This window comes from Equus caballus, chromosome 20 (genome assembly GCF_041296265.1).
Source record: "Equus caballus isolate H_3958 breed thoroughbred chromosome 20, TB-T2T, whole genome shotgun sequence".
Taxonomy (NCBI): Eukaryota; Metazoa; Chordata; class Mammalia; order Perissodactyla; family Equidae; genus Equus; species Equus caballus.
Window position 1 is genome coordinate 41705822 of NC_091703.1, and position 16039 is coordinate 41721860.

At 40.1% G+C, this 16039-nt stretch overlaps 1 protein-coding gene across 1 annotated transcript in view; it reads left to right on the forward strand.

Annotated features, from left to right (window-relative positions):
- Nucleotides 1-7323: 7323 nt before the first annotated feature.
- DNAH8 (dynein axonemal heavy chain 8) overlaps nt 7324-16039 on the forward strand; it is a 283834-nt gene continuing 275118 nt past the window's right edge. The window contains exon 1 of the mRNA XM_070245526.1: nt 7324-7461. The gene's annotated coding sequence lies outside the window, so the exon portion shown is untranslated. The remainder of the gene's footprint in view (nt 7462-16039) is intronic.

A 16039-nucleotide genomic window follows, 5' to 3' on the forward strand; every position in this document is an offset into this window, starting at 1 on the left:
TGGATTAGAACCACTTGGTTGGAGTGGGAGGTGAAGAAGTTCCACAAAAGAAGAAGGATGCTGTTCTTTTAAGAAAAGAGAGTTGCTAAGTAAACTGAACCATTGATATCCACTGCAAAAAGGTGGGCAGGATAAGAATTTCAACAGAAATTTTGTGCATACCTGGTACTAACTTATTATACCAAATTTCATCAAAACTCAATGTACTAGAACTACAGAACTTCGACACGGAGATAGGTCTTAAAGCTCCTAGACCCAGGAGTTGAGGCAATATACAGACCTTCCATACACTCTGCATTACCACTCAATATTTGCCTAGGAAGCCCAGACAAAAGAAATCTGTCTGAGATATTTTATTGAAAAGACATTCCAAACAGTTTTTTCTCTAACGCCTCTGGTGAACTTCCCAGACTATGTGAGAGATAAGCCATGCAAATGGATAGAAGATTCCATAGCATGAAATAGTGATTCACTTACAAATTAACCCATTAATGTAATGCAATTCCAATAAAAATCCTAAAAGGTTTTTCATTGAACTGAATAAACTGATTCTAGATTCTATGTTTAGAGCCCCAAATAGGCAAGACACATTTGAAGAATAAATAAGTAGGGGAAACTACCCTTCCAGATAACAAGCCTTAGTATAAAGTAAGACAGGGTGGTAATGGCACTGGTATAGACGGATAATTGGAAAGTGTGGCAGGCAGCTCTAAGATGGTCTCAGTGATCCCCACCTCCTGGTATTCAGGCTCTTGTGTTATCTCCTCTCCTTGAGGATGGATTTAGTGACTCACTTCTAAGGAACAGAATATGGCAGAAGTGATGGGATGTCACTTCCGAGATTAGATTAAATAAAGACTGTGATTCTTGTCTTGGGAGCACTCTCTCACTTTCTTTTTCTCCAGTCTCTCACTCAGAGGGTAAGAAAGCTGTCATGTTGTGAGCAACGCTATGGAGAGCCTCACATGGCAAGGAACTGATGTCTCTCATCAGCAGCCAGTGAGGACCTGAGGCCTGCCAACAGCCATGTGAGTAAGCTTGGAAGTGAGTCCTCTTCCGGTAGAGCTTTGAGATGACTGCTGCCCTGGTTGACCGGTTGATTTTGACCTTGTGAGAAACCTTGAACCAGAACTACCGAGCTACACCATTCCCAACTTCCTAGCCCACAGACACTATGAAATAATAAATGTTTATTGTTTTTAGCTGCTAAGTTTTGGGGTAATTTGTTGTGCAGTAATACACAACAAACACACACACACACTCACACACGAAATCTTGATATAAATGAGAGCTAGTGCTGCAGATCAGTGGGGACATGATGAATTTTTCAATGAATGGTGCTAGGATACCATAGTTTATCTATATGAAAAAAAAAAGTAGATTTCTCTATTTCGTGCCATAAAGAAAAACAAGTCCAAGTACATTAAAGATATAAATGTGAAAAGGCAAAACTTAAAAACATGAATAATAAAATATTAGTAAAATATTAGAGAAGGTCTTTATGAATTCGTGGTAGGAATTTCTTAATGAGATGTGAGAGTACAAAATAGAAAAGAAAAAAATATCTTAACTAAAACACACTATAAACAATTAAAAGACAAACCACAGAGTGGGAGAAGGTATGGGCAACACATATAGCCAGCAAAGAATCAGTATCCACAATATGTAAAAACTCTTACAAATCAATGAGAAAAAGATAACTCAAAAGAAAAAAATGACAAAAGAGAAAAACAGGCAGTTTGCAAAAGAGGAAACACAAATACCTAATAACCATATGAAAAAATCCTCCAATTCACTGGTAAACAAGGAAATGCAATTTAATATAAAAATGAGGTTCCTTTCATGCCCTTCAGATTAATTTAAAAATTAAAAGTCTGTCAGTATAAGCGTTGGTGTGGATGTGGAACAGCTGAAATGCACATACATTTGCTGGTATAAACCTAAATTGTTGTAAACACTTTGGAAAGTAATTTGACAGTATCCAGTGAAGTTCAAGATAGTATATCCCAGGATCCACTGCCAAATATATATTCTAGGGGATTATTGTGCCTATACTCTAAGAAACATTGTTTGGATAGGAAAAAAAATTAACAAAGCCTAAATGTCCAACAGCAAGAAAATAAATTGTGTTTTTTTCATAAGGCGGAATACTATACATAAGCGAAAATGAACGAATCAGAAGAACATATTCCAACATGGATAAATCTCACAAATAGAAATGGAAGAATTGAAAGTTGCCAAAGGATCCATATGGCACAATACCATTTTTGCACATTTTAAACTGTGCAACAATATAATGTGTTGCTTAGAGCTAAATACACATCTAGCAATGGGATTAGGAAGTGCCTGGGAATAAACAACTTCAAATTCAGGAACATGATTTCCACTAAGGGGTGGTGGAGGAAGCAACAAGAGAGGCATAGACTGGGATTTGAATGTTTTGACATTGTTTCATAACATAAGCTGGGTGTTGAGTAAATGGATAATTGTTATATTATTCGTTATACTTCTCTGTATATCAAATGTTGTATAATGTATTTTTTTAAAGCTTTAAAGTAATAAACACCACACATAGAAACAAAAGGGAAGACAGCAATGGAGAGGAAGGAGTAGTTTAGAATGGTGACTATTTGAGAAAGACGCAAATTCCAAATAGAGTTTACAAGTGTTTCTTTTTTGGTAGAAGGGACATTCGTTTCCTAGAGCTGATGTAACAAATAACCAGAAACTTGGTGGCTTCAAACAACAGAAATGTATTCTCTCACAATTCTGGAGGCTAACAGTGTGAAATCAAGGTGTCTGCAGGGCTATGCTCCCTCCAAAGGCTCTGGGGGATGTCAACTCAAATAAAGAGTCTGGGGAAAGGTTGATTAAAGGAGTCTATTTGATAATCAAGGTGAGGAATTTGAATCCCAGGAAACAGTCCAACAGAGTATTCTGAGGAACTGCTCTGAGGTCTGCAGATCTGAGAGCAGCTTTTAGACTTTGTAACAAAGCAGTGTGTGTGCAGTGGAAGTGTTTACATATCTAATATCCATACATTTCAAAGATAACATAAACAAGAGCTTTTCGGTTATACATCAAACAAGGCTTGGAGTGTTGATGTTATCTATGTGTGGAGGGAGGGAAGGACCAGAGCTGCTACTTTGCTCATTAATCTCCAAGAAATGCAGTATGGACGTAGGAGCTGGAGACCCTTTATCTTTTCCTGTTGCTGATTTCTCCAGCTGGTCGTGAGGTGTGGCAATGCAAGGTCATTGTGACACAGGCTGAAGATGGCCTGCCCGGCTGCTTCACAGGACAGCGTGGATTTCTATGTACGCAGTTTGCTTGCTAGGCTCCTGTTAGACCAGGGTGAGGGGTCCCCAAAAATCTGTCCACAGGGAGAATCCTTCCTTGCCTCTTCCAGCTTTGGGTGGCTCCAGTGTTCCTGGGTTGGTGGCAGCATCACTCCCATCTCTGGCTTGGTCTTCACACGGCCTTCTTCCCTGTGTCTGGAATCTCTCTCCCCTCTCTCTTCTAAGGTCACCAGTCAGAGGACTGAGGGCCCACTGTAGATCCAGGATGATCTCATTCTGAGATCCTGACCTACATCTGCAAGACCCTATTTCCAAATAAGGTCACGTTCACAGGTACCGGAAGTTAAGACTCGGACATATTTTGGGGGGACACTATTCAACCTACTACAAGAGGCATATATATGTTTTTTCCTTTTTGTTAGTAAAATTAAGATTAGGAAATCTACTCAGGGTGTGTTTAAAACATTTTTATGGGTAAGTTAATTTTCCTTAATGAACCATTTTATTAGTTGCTCAGGTTCCTGTTGTCAGGCGTTTTAGATTTTTGCATTGGCAGTCTTTTTCTTTTTTTAGCAAATAGAGTGGACAGTTCAACAATGTATTAATGTGCTGTTTCAACCATAAACCAATAATCCTGGAAGAAAGGCTCAAGAGAATGAACTGTGGATAGTTATTCAATATTTATCCATATTTTACTTGAATGGCTGGCCACTTAAATTGTTGTGTGATAATATGATCATGTGGCTATGCTATACAATTATAACATAAGGAATATTGAGAATCTGTGTACTTTAATTACATATTCCCTACAACATCGAGACATTTCCAGTTGGTGGTCTTGGCATTTTAATTTTTGCCGATAGTATCATCTTTCTATCAGTTGATGAGGCTTGAAACCAAACTCATTATGGAGGTATAGATTTTTGGACCAGGAAGGGAACTTAGATCTCATCTCATCTCCTGCATTTTATTTTACAAATGAGGACACTCAGGACTAGAGCAGTTTCACAGTCTGAGTTTCAGAGCTAATTAGTTGAGTTAATGAGCAGTCCCAGGACTAAGACTCAGGTCTCCCAGCTACTACTTCAGTTTTTTTTTTTATCTTTACTTCATAGACTGGTACTAACACTACTACTAATAACAGCTAGCACTGATTAAGCCATTACCATGTACGACTGTGCTAAGTGTTTTTATGCACATTCTCTCATCGTGTTTTCAGACATATTCATTTCTCAGGGTCTCGAGCAATCTAACCACTTAATGTTTTATATATATCACATACTACATGATGTTTTCTTTCTCTTAGGTCTCAAGAGAACTCTATGGGAGGTGTACTTTCCTCATATCTCAGGCATCCTTGGGAGTGCTATTGTGGACAGATTTTTGGGACCCCTCTCCCTGGTCTAACAGGCGAATCTAGCAAGCAAACCGCTTAGGTTTTAAGTGAGTACAAAAGAAATCCATGCCGCCCTGTGAAGCAGCGTGCAGGCCATCTTCAGCATGTGTGGAAACGACCTTGCAGCCCCATATCTCATGACTGAAGACACCAGCTGGAGAAATCAGCAATAGGAAAAGATAAAGGGTCTCCAGCTCCTACGTCCACTGCTGCATTTCTTGGAGGCAAGGGAATAATTAATGACCCTGGTCCTTGCCTCCCTCCACACACAGATAACATCAGCATCTCTAAACTTGTTTGATGTATAACCAAGGAATTCTTGTTTATGTTACCTTTAATGTATAGTCTAGAGAAAAACCAGATGTACCCTATCCCTTTTTTGACATATATGAATCTAGTTGTAAGTTTTTTTCCTTTTCCCTGCATGTACACTCTTTTGTAAAAGAGACATAAGCTGCACTTAAACTCACACACCTTGGAGAAGTTCCTCAGAATGTTCTGTTGGACTGTTTCCCGAGATTTGAATTCCTCATCTTGATTATCAGATAGACTCTTTTAATTAACCTTCACCCAGACTCTTTATTTCAGTTGACACTATCATTTGGCAGTATTCCATGAACCTAGTTTTCTGCCAGAGTTAATGAAACTATTGCATGAATCACGGTGCTGCAAACCTAATCTTTAGAATGAAAGTTGTCCATATTTAGAATTATTTCTTTAGAATATATTTTCAAAATAAGAATTCGTAGGTTAAGGCATATGGATGTATTTAAGGCTCTTTAAAGGATATGACATTCTATATTCTGTTTCTTATTACATCAGAATATACAGATGCACCTCTGACTGGGAAGATGACAAGGATTAAACCTGCCGTGTCAAAAACAGAAGGTGAGACAAAAATGGATCAGAGAAAGACGTTTTATTACTCACAGCCTAACAAACACCAGGAGTATCACATGGGAGGCCAGTTCTGCCCACAAGCCTCACTGGGCAACGGTGTGGGCCCAGATGCTGACGGTGGGTTGTGAGGCAGCTGAGGAACCCAGGGCCAAGATCTCAGCATCTTCTGTGGCAAGCAGTAAACAAGGAGTCCCCCTTCCCTGGGAAGCTAGCAGTTGCTCCTTAGTCACGCTGTGGTTGCTGTGACCTATGTAATTGCCTACATACCAGCTGAGGATAAAGCTCAGTGTCAGAGGACAGATAGGTCTTGCAGTTTGGCATACTCAGCAAGTTGTGCAAGGGCCAGTGGGCCCTCAGGGACTGCCTTACCCCGTAACCTCATGTTGTATAATTGCTGCATGGTATTTCTTTTCTTTCTTTTTTTTTTTGGTAAGGAAGATTCACCCTGACCTAATATCCATTGACAATCTTCCTCTTTTTGCTTGAGGAAGATTCTCCCTGAGCTAACACCGTGCCAATCTTCCCCCACTTTGTATGAGGAATGCCTGCACGGCATGGCTGGTGAGTGGAGTATGTCGGCGCCGGATCTGAACCTGAGAACCCCAGGCCACCAAAGCAGAGCACGGGGAACTTTTAACCACTCGGCCGCCCGGCCGGGCCCTGCTTGTAATTTTTATATTCATTCTTGATTATGTTTCAGTTGGCAGATCTTCCAGTCCTCATTTTAGATCGATCTGCTGTACATTTAGAGGTTGACTTTAGCACCGATTAAAATGGACAACTCACACCACGTCAGGGAGTTACAGGAAAAGCAGAAAGGTACTGGAAAGAGGAGGGGATGGGCTTTGAAAAGAAGTCACTTTGTCTTCAGAACCTTTCTATTCTCTCTCTATATTTTTTTAACTTTTTCTTAAGATTATTGATAGTTTACAACCTTGTGAAATTTCAGTTGTACATTATTGTTAGTCATGTTGTAGGTGCACCACTTCACCCTTTGTGCCCTCCCCCCAACCCCCCTTTCCCCTGGTAACCACCAATTAGTTCTCTTTGTCTATATGTTTAACTTCCACCTATGAGTGGAGTCATACAGAGTTCATCTTTCTCTATCTGGCTTATTTCACTTAACATAATACTCTCAAGTCCATCTATGTTCTTGTGACTGGGACAATTTTATTCTTTTTGATGGCTGAGTAGTATTCTATTGTGTGTATATATATATATATATATATATATATATATACACGGTATCTTCTTTATCCAATCACCAGTTGATGGGCACTTAGGTTGCTTCCACGCACGTCTCAGCTATTGTAAATAATGCTGTGATGAACATAGGGGTGCATGGGACTTTTGGATTTGCTGATTTCAAGTCTATTCTCTATTTTAAGTCATAGGTTTCCAAGCAAACGACTTCAGCATAAAACATTTAATGTTCTCCAGCGAAACATTGAGTAACTTCAGAAAATGTAAAGGTCACAGAAAACGTTACTTTATATATTTACGCATTTCCATGCCAATCCCCTCAAAGCATATCTTGGAATCCTCCCATCTCCCACTCCCCAAAATTTCCATCTCCTTCAGCGGCCCGGAGGCCCCTAAACAATGTTTCACTTCTCCGGCTGTTGGCGTGAGTGTCCCCACGCCTAAGTGCGCGGGACTGGGGGCGAGGGGAAGGGGGCGGGAGCAGGAGGCTCGGGGAGCCCGCGCCCCTCCAGCCAGCATCTCGCAGCCCGCGGGCAGCAGCGCCCTGCGGAGCCCGCGCGGGGCGCCCGGGACCGAACGGGTCTCGGACTCCCAACGGTCCAGCCTCGGTGGCCGCGGAGCCGGGCACAGCTCCGGGGCAGCGCGGCGCTCCCGGCGGCCTGGGTGAGCGGAGGGCGGCGGGGCGGCGGGGCGCGGGCGGGGCCGGCTCGGAGCGCTACTGCGGGGCTCCCGCACGGAGCCCTCCTCGGCGGGGTCCCTGGCCCGCGGAGGCCTGGCCTGCCTTCCTCCCTTTTGGGGGAGTAGAGTCTTTGCTAAAATTAGGTCCGAGCCCCCAACCAACCTTCCAACCAGCCCAGTTAGCATCCTGCTGCAAACCCCCAGCTAAGTGACTGCCCTTTGTAAATCCCAGGCTCTTTGGGGGGACCTCGAAGTGACTTCACACCGCACTCCCTCTTCTAAGAATTCAAAACTAAAAGAGACCAAATACCCATCCCTCCAGGCTTATTTTCCGCCCCTCTCCCCTCCTCACTTCCCTACACCCCGAAAGTTTCATCACTGAATTACCCATGTTTCCCCAGCAAGTTGTGCCTTTCCCAGCCTTCTTGCTTTTGCACCCCACTAACCCCACCTTCTGCCTAGAATACTCCCCTCCCCCATCCTCTCGGGACTGCTCTTTTCAGACCCAACTCAAATGTCATCTTCTGTGTCAATTTTTTTCCAGAAGTTTCTTTTCCTGCCAGTCTCTCTCAGCCCTTTGTTAATTCACCTTTTCTTGACGTTGACCACCCTGTGTGTGTGTTTCCCGGTCTGTGTCCCCAATTTGTGTGTTTTGCTTTGGAGGGGCTCCTTAGTTTTATTTTTAGCCAGAGCAGCCAAGCCAGCAGAAGCCCCTCAATAATCACTGGTGTACTAATGCAGGAAGGGATAGGGTTACAGGAATGGGCACAAGGGAAAGGAGTTTGGTTGAAGTGGCTTTGCACTTAAAATGCAGGGGTGCAACTTGCTCACTTACTTCAGTATTCTACATGTGGAGGAGTCCAACATCCTATTACGCCTGAAAATGACTAGGAATGCTTTGTGGAGGTCCAATGAACCTCCAAAATTGAGCTTTAGGAGAAGGGGTGGTGAGAATTTAGAATGATTGCATGTAGCAGAAAGTCCTTTGTGGAGGAGATGGGAGGACGGGAGGGAGAAGATGAACGAGTGTTTATCCTGCATTCACTCTTGTGCTCTTATGGCTAGCAAACTGTGAATACTTGGAGTAAGAACCTGCCTCTTTCATTGCAGAAGTAATCTTGTGAAATCCTACAATTCTTAGAGAATTTTAGAGTCCTTTTTTTTTTTTTTTTGCTGAGGAAGATTGGCCCTGAGCTAACGTCTACACCAGTCTTCCTCTATTTTGTAGGCGGGACACCACCACAGCGTGGCTTGTTGAGTGGTATGTAGGTCCATGCCCGGGATCAAAACCTGCAAACCCCAGGTCCCCTAGGTTCTAAATTTTAAGTCCTAAGATATATAGGGGAAAAAAATATAAACATACAGGGCTGGTGGTGGCATAGTGGTTAAGTTCGGCAAGCTCAGTTTCTGGTGGCGCAGGTTGGGATCCCCTGGGTGGACCTATACCACTGTTTGGCAGCCATGCTATGGCGGCAACCCACACACAAAATAGAGGAAGATTAGCACAGATGTTAGCTCAGGGTGAATCTTCCTCAAGCGAAAAAGAGGAAGATTTGCAACAGGTGTTAGCTCAGGACGAATCTTCCTCAGCAAAAGAATATATATAAACACATATTGTATGTTATTGTATATGATATACACACATAAAATACATGTAAAATATGCACATGATTATATTTTTTAAAGGACCATACGGAAAGTTATAAAATTGAAAAGTACAGTTCTGGGGCTGGCCTGATGGCATAGCAGTTAAGTGCGCACATTCTGCTTCAGCGACCCGGGGTTCACTGATTTGGATCCCGGGTGCGGACATGGCACTGCTTGGCACACCATGCTGTGGTAGGCTTCCCACATATAAAGTGGAGGAAGATGGGCATGGATGTTAGCTCAGGGCCAGTCTTCCTCAGCAAAAAGAGGAAGATTGGCAGGTGTTAGCTCAGGGCTAATCTTCCTTAAAAAAAAAAACAAAAAAGAAAAGAAAAATACAGTTCTTCCTCTACTTCCCTCCCTCAGGCTTTCTCACTCAAGGTGATCATTGTTAATAATTTATTGTGTATCTTCCCTAGAAAGCTTTCAGTGTATTTTACCAAATCTATTACTGATTGTAATTTTATATAATTACATAAATGCAAATTGCGTAATATATGTAATTGCTTAAAGAAAAAATATGATAGAAAACATGCTACCAATTAAACCTTTTTAAAGTGTGCATCTTAGAATAGATGAAATACCATATATATGCATATACACACTTTAAAAAATTTATGCACTTGGTCTCATCATGCAGTGTTGTTAGCTTGCTTTTTTTCTTTCCATGTAACAATGTCTTGCAAATATTTTTATAGCTGTATATATAGCTCTACCTCATTCTTTTTATTGCTAATATCTGCATTAAAATTTTATTGGACAGGGTACTACAGTACGATTAATGGGTCCTTTATTAGGGGATACTTTGATTGTTTCCAGGGAGTGTGTTTGTTTTCTTGCTTGTGTTTGCTGTCACAAGCATGTTGCAGTGAACAACCAAGCTTGTGTGTATGTACACACACATGCACACACACTTATAGAATGTGTGTCTATAGTAAGTTCATCTGTATTTGCTAAGATCGTTCCATTTCAACTATGTCATCTATTCAAAGTGTTGCTGCAGTTTTTAGGAATTTCTCTGTATAAAGTAGTTGGAGACATTTTCTAACTTAAAATTAAACAGTTGCTTCACTCTTTGGAAGTGGTAGCTGATATTTTAATATTTAGACTTCATTACATACCAAGGACGATTTGAGATTTGAAAACTATGTAAAAAATGTATCTCAAATTATTTTGTTAGAGGAAGAATTCTACAACTGCCCCCAAGCAAAATCTCCCAGTGCCCAAAATGGCAGTGGTTATCTATTTATTTAGAGAGTCGTAGCTGTATGATTCATTTAAAAATTTTTAAACCATAACAAACTATTTAGAATGGATTTGTTTCTCAACCAGGATAGTGATTAATTCCTGGGTATCAGTTTCCTATATTTGGTGTTGACAGACTGCTAACCCTAAAGACTATGTTCCCAAAATAAGAGCCTGTCCTGTCCTTAGCTTGAAATCTATGTAAGTCAGCGCTCAATTGATGAGCACAATTGGAACTCTTTACATAGAACGTGTATTCTGTGAGGAGTATTCTAATCAACTTCTGAAGTTAAATGCAGGTTTTTTTCCTTAAACAGCTTTATGTAAATCTCAAGGAATGTGAGGTAACAAGACACACATAGAGTAGAAAGTTGTATATATTTAAATATGTTTACCTGAATTAAGGCTATCGCTTATGTTTATTAGATTACCATATGAGCAGAGTAATTCACAGTGACTTCTTTCAGTGCATTTTATTATAAATTTGGTAAATTCTTGATTCAGAGATTTTTGGAAACTACCTAGGAGTGCTGGCCCAAAAGCATCGAGTAGACCTGAATCTACTCCCTAACATGTTAACATTAAGAATCTGTGCTTGTATAAAACCGCATTTTATCATTTGTTGATTTCAACTGATTCTGAATCCTTGCTTTTTGTGACCTTTTGGAAGAACAAATAGGATAGGGCATAATTCTAAACTTATTTTTCCCAACTAAATTCTCCCCTTTTTGACCTCTTCGTGGCTTTTCCTCTTTACTTCTATCTCTAGATTTCTTCCCTCTGCTTGTTTGTGAATTGCACTTGTCCTTCAAGGCCATCTTATGTCCAAACCCTCCACAAAATCCTCTTGTCTATTTTGTCCACACTAACTTCTTCCTTCTCTGAACTCTTTTTCCAGTGGAACTCCACAGTTTTACACTCTTGATTGATTTGTGAGGATTACTTATCTCCCTAATAAGATTGTGCATTCTCGAGGACTGGAGTCTTGCCTTGCCTTCTGTCTCCCAGGGTGAATCTCATAGCCCTGGGCACGTAATATGGCGGCCATGGCTGTGGCACAGAGATAGAGGGAGAAGCCTTCATTTTTTTCTTCTCATTCTACTGTCTGCTTTCCAGCTTTCCTTCTTTCTTTTCTTTTTCCCTTTCCTTTTTACTTGCTTTCAGTTTCCCTTCTCTGAGCCTATGGATTCAGCCTGACCTTAGTAACCATAGACATTGTTTAACCTACCTGGTGATATTCAGAGCTAACTTAAGCATTTTTAGCTTTTAATATCCTTTCTTTGCAAGATTACAAATAGCGATTTGAGCAAAGGGGGAAACTGAGGCCTACAGATGTTTAACATGGTTAACAGCTCCTCAATGCCTAAACTGATTGTATCTTTTTTGTTTTTTAATCTTTCTCTCTTCTTTAGTTTCAAAATGCTTTTTTTTCCCTCGGTAGATTTGAGGGGAAGTTTTCCAAACAAAACCCTCCTGATAGACTGTCAGTAAATTGGTCATTTCCTCAGTCAGTGTTTATCATGTTTTTCTTTTCTTTTTTTTAAGTAACATTTTAAAATTGAGATCTACTTCACATAACATAAAATTCACCCTGTTAATTAAAGCGTACACTTCAGTAGTTTTTATTGTGTTCACTGTGTTGTGCAACCATAACCACTATCCAATTCCAGAACATTTCCATCACCCAGAAAAGAAACCCGTGCCTATGAGCAGTTAGGCTCAATTCTTCCCCTCATCCCCTGGCAACCACTGATCTACTTTCTGTCTCTATGGATTTGCCTTTCTGACCCGTTTATATAAATAGATTCATACAATACGTAGCCTTTTGGGGGCCGGCCCTGTGGCGCAGCGGTTAAATTCACATATTTCGCTTCGGCGGCCCAGGTTCCGCCGGTTCGGATCCCAGGTGCAGACATGGCACTGCTTGTCAAGCCATGCTGTGGCAGGCATCCCACATATAAAGTAGAGGAAGATGGGTACGGATGTTAGCTCAGGGCCAGTCTTCCTAAAAAAAAAACGTAACCTTTTGTGTTTGACTTCTTTCACTTAGTGTGATGTTTTCAAGGTTCATCCACGTTGTAGCATGTGACAGTCCTTCATTCCTTCTTGTGATTGAAAAATATTCCATTTTATGGATATACCACATTTTGTTTATGTGTTCATCACCTATTTGGACATTTAGGTTGTTTCCACTTTATGGCTATTGTAGATAATGCTACCATGAACATTTGTGTACAAATTTTTGTGTGAACATATGTTATCAATTCTCTTGGGTGGAATGGCTACTAGAATTCCACCTAGGAGTGAAATTATTGGATCTTATGATAATTCTGTGTTTAGCTTTTTGAGAAACTGCTAGACCCTTTCCCACAGAGGCTGCACTGTTTTACATTCCTGCCAGCAAGATTTAAATTTCTCTGCATCCTTGCCAACAGTTTTTATTGTCTTTTTAAAAAAAAATTATAGCCATCCTATTGGGTGTAAAGTGCTATCTTGTTGTGGTTTTGATTTGCATTTCCCTAAGGGCTAATGATGTTGAATATCTTTTCATGCACTTGTTGGTCATTTGTATATCTTCTTTTGGAAATATCTACTTTGATTCTTTGCCCATTTTTAAATTGCCCATTTTATATTGAGTTATTTGTCTTTCTTTTCTTTCTTTTTCTTTTTGAGGAAGATTGGCTCTGAGCTAACATCTGTTATCAGTCTGCCTCTTTTTATTTGAGGAAGATTGTCCCTAAGCTAACTTCCATAACAATATTCCTCTATTTTTTTTTTTTAAAGATTTTATTATTTCCTTTTTCTCCCCAACACCCCCGGTACATAGTTGTATATTCTTCATTGTGGATTCTTCTAGTTGTGGCATGTGGGACGCTGCCTCAGCGTGGTTTGATGAGCAGTGCCATGTCTGCGCCCAGGATTCGAACCAACGAAACACTGGGCCGCCTGCAGCGGAGTGGGCAAACTTAACCACTCGGCCACGGGGCCAGCCCCTATTCCTCTATTTTTTTTGTATGTGGGATGCCACCACAGCATGGCTTGATGAGTGGTGTGTAGGTCCGTGCCCGGGATCCGAACCTGTGAACCCCAGGCTGCCGAAGCAGAGCATGGGAACTTAACTGCTATGCCACTGGGCCAGCTCCTGTCTTTTCACTTTTTGATAATGTCTTTGGTGCATAAAAGTTTTTAATTTTGACTAAGTTTATTAATTTTTTTTCTTTCGTTGCTTGTGGCTTTATGTGTCATATCCAAAAAATCATTCCCTAATCCAAGATTTGGACAACTCTGCCTAATCCAAAGTCACGAAGATTTTCACCTGTGTTTCCTTCTAAAAGTTTTATAATTATTGCTCTTAAATTTAGGTCTTTGATCCATTTTGAATTAATTTTTTTATATGGTGTGAGATAGAGATCCAAATTCATTCTCTTACAGGTGTATCCACATGTTTTTCCAGTTGTCCCAGTACCATCTGTTGAAAAGACTGTTATTTCCCAGTTGAACTATCTCGGCACTCTTGTGAAAAATCAATTGACCGTAAATGTATGAATTATTTCTAGCCTCTCTAATCTATTTCATTGGTCTATATGTCTGTCCTTATGCCAGTCCCACATTGTTTTGATTACTGTAGCCTGTAGTAAGTTTTGAAATTGGTGAGTATGAGTCCTCCAACTGACCATTTATTTTAAAAGAAATGAAACTTATCATCTTAACAGAACATAGAGGTTGAAAGACTGAAATTAATTAGGTTTATTAGTGTTATAAAAAATGCTCAATATATATATGTTGAATACATATATGTTGAATATTAAATGTATTGAATATTAAATATATTGAATACTAATATAATGTTATTTCTATTCTCTGTGTGTGTGTGTGTGTATATATATATATATATATATATATATTTTTTTTTTTTTTTAAATCAAGCACAGTTATATATATCACCAAGCACAGAATCTGGCATTTAATTGTTGGCAGTTAGTATTACTTGCCCAGTCTTCTCCATGGAAGTTGTATGTATCCTCCCAAGGCTTATCTTAAATGACAGCTCCTCCTTAGGGATTTCCCTCCCAGGCTTTCTCCTCTGATACCGCAGATTCTTGTGCACACTTTGGCTGGTTCCAATGAAACTGTAAGTGTTTGTCAGTATGTTTGCCTCCCTCATTAGGCTGTGTGCTCCTTGCCAATGCCTAGAGGTGAGAGAACAGTGCTTGTTTCAGGAAATACAAAAGTTGTTTTGACTTCAGACAGCACAGACTGCAAAGGCAATAGAAGAAACTGGAGAGAGAGGTTGGAACCGAGTCAGGGAAGCCCTGGAGGACTCAAGAATTTGTATTTGGCACCCAGCGGAGGCCTGTATAGGGCAGTGATCTGGTATGATCTGAAGTTTAAAGAGATCATTCTTGGCTGTATGATTGGGTAAGACCTGTAACTTATCTGAATCCTGACTTCAGTATCAATAAGGGAGAGTTGAACTAGGTGATTTATAAGGGTTTTTTCTACTTCTGAAATTATGTGCCGTGAATCTCAACTATCTGGAATCCTCAGGGAATGAATTGTGTTGGATAATAACATTTTATGAAAATTTAATCTGTGCCAACACTTTAAAAATAGTAGCCATTTTTAGAGGGAAAACTCATTAAGAATTATTGCATACTTCCCTGATTTCTTAAACAAAATATCATGATTCAATTTTCACTTTTCTTTGATGGCTTAAATAATAGTGGCTCTGTAGTGGCTCAGATAACTGTGTGGCTCTAGAAAGAGCACTGGTTGCCTACAGAGAAACTCTCCAGTCCTGCTGAGCTCAATCAGTACATGTGTTTTACCATTATATTGAAATTAAAGTAAATTTTACTTTGGTTTCAGAAACCAGACGACCATGCCTATCAATATCCTTTGAGAGAAGGCATGATTCTCTTACTGAGTAAAGTGCATTGTTTTGCAGAATTCAAAAGCATAAATCTGAGCAGAGTGATAGTCAGTTGATATGACTTCACTAATATGTATCATTATACTTGTTCTTGAGTTATTATAGATCGCATGACCAACTCCTCTAGGCCAATTTCAAGTGTGAGAATGTAATGCACACACAACTCCTGGGTATCGTAGATTTTTGTTGTATCCAATAATAACTCAAGGATGTGTAATTATTTATTTTCCAAGCATATTTACTTATGTGTGAAGAAGATAGACAGTAATTGTGGCCAAGGAACAAAGACAAAACCTAGGATTTATAAAAGAGGAGTGAGCAAAAAAACCCTGCAGATTTTGGGAACAATGTTTCCTATTTGCACATCTTCAGGGTAGGAGTGTAAACAGATTAGCCGGCAGCTAAAAGATAGGTTAGTTTGGGTATTTCTGTTCTTGAGTAGACCAATTTAGGATATCAAAGAAAACAATTTCAGCCATTTATGGGTTCTTTGGAAAACCTGGTGAGGGCAGCTGTGGGGTACAGGTTATAGGCTGTCTCTGTGTCTTACGGAGGCTGCTGGTGGCCCTCCATAAGAAGCACCGTCTTACTTAGGTCAGATCTGCTGCTGTATCCTCAGAATTTCTCCCTAGAGAACCTCTTTCTCTGTCTTCTTCTTTTGAATTATGTGCTTTGGAATTTATTCTTTTCTTCTTCAAGTATTTACTATTATTCTGGTTTCTGACTCTTAGCCATATC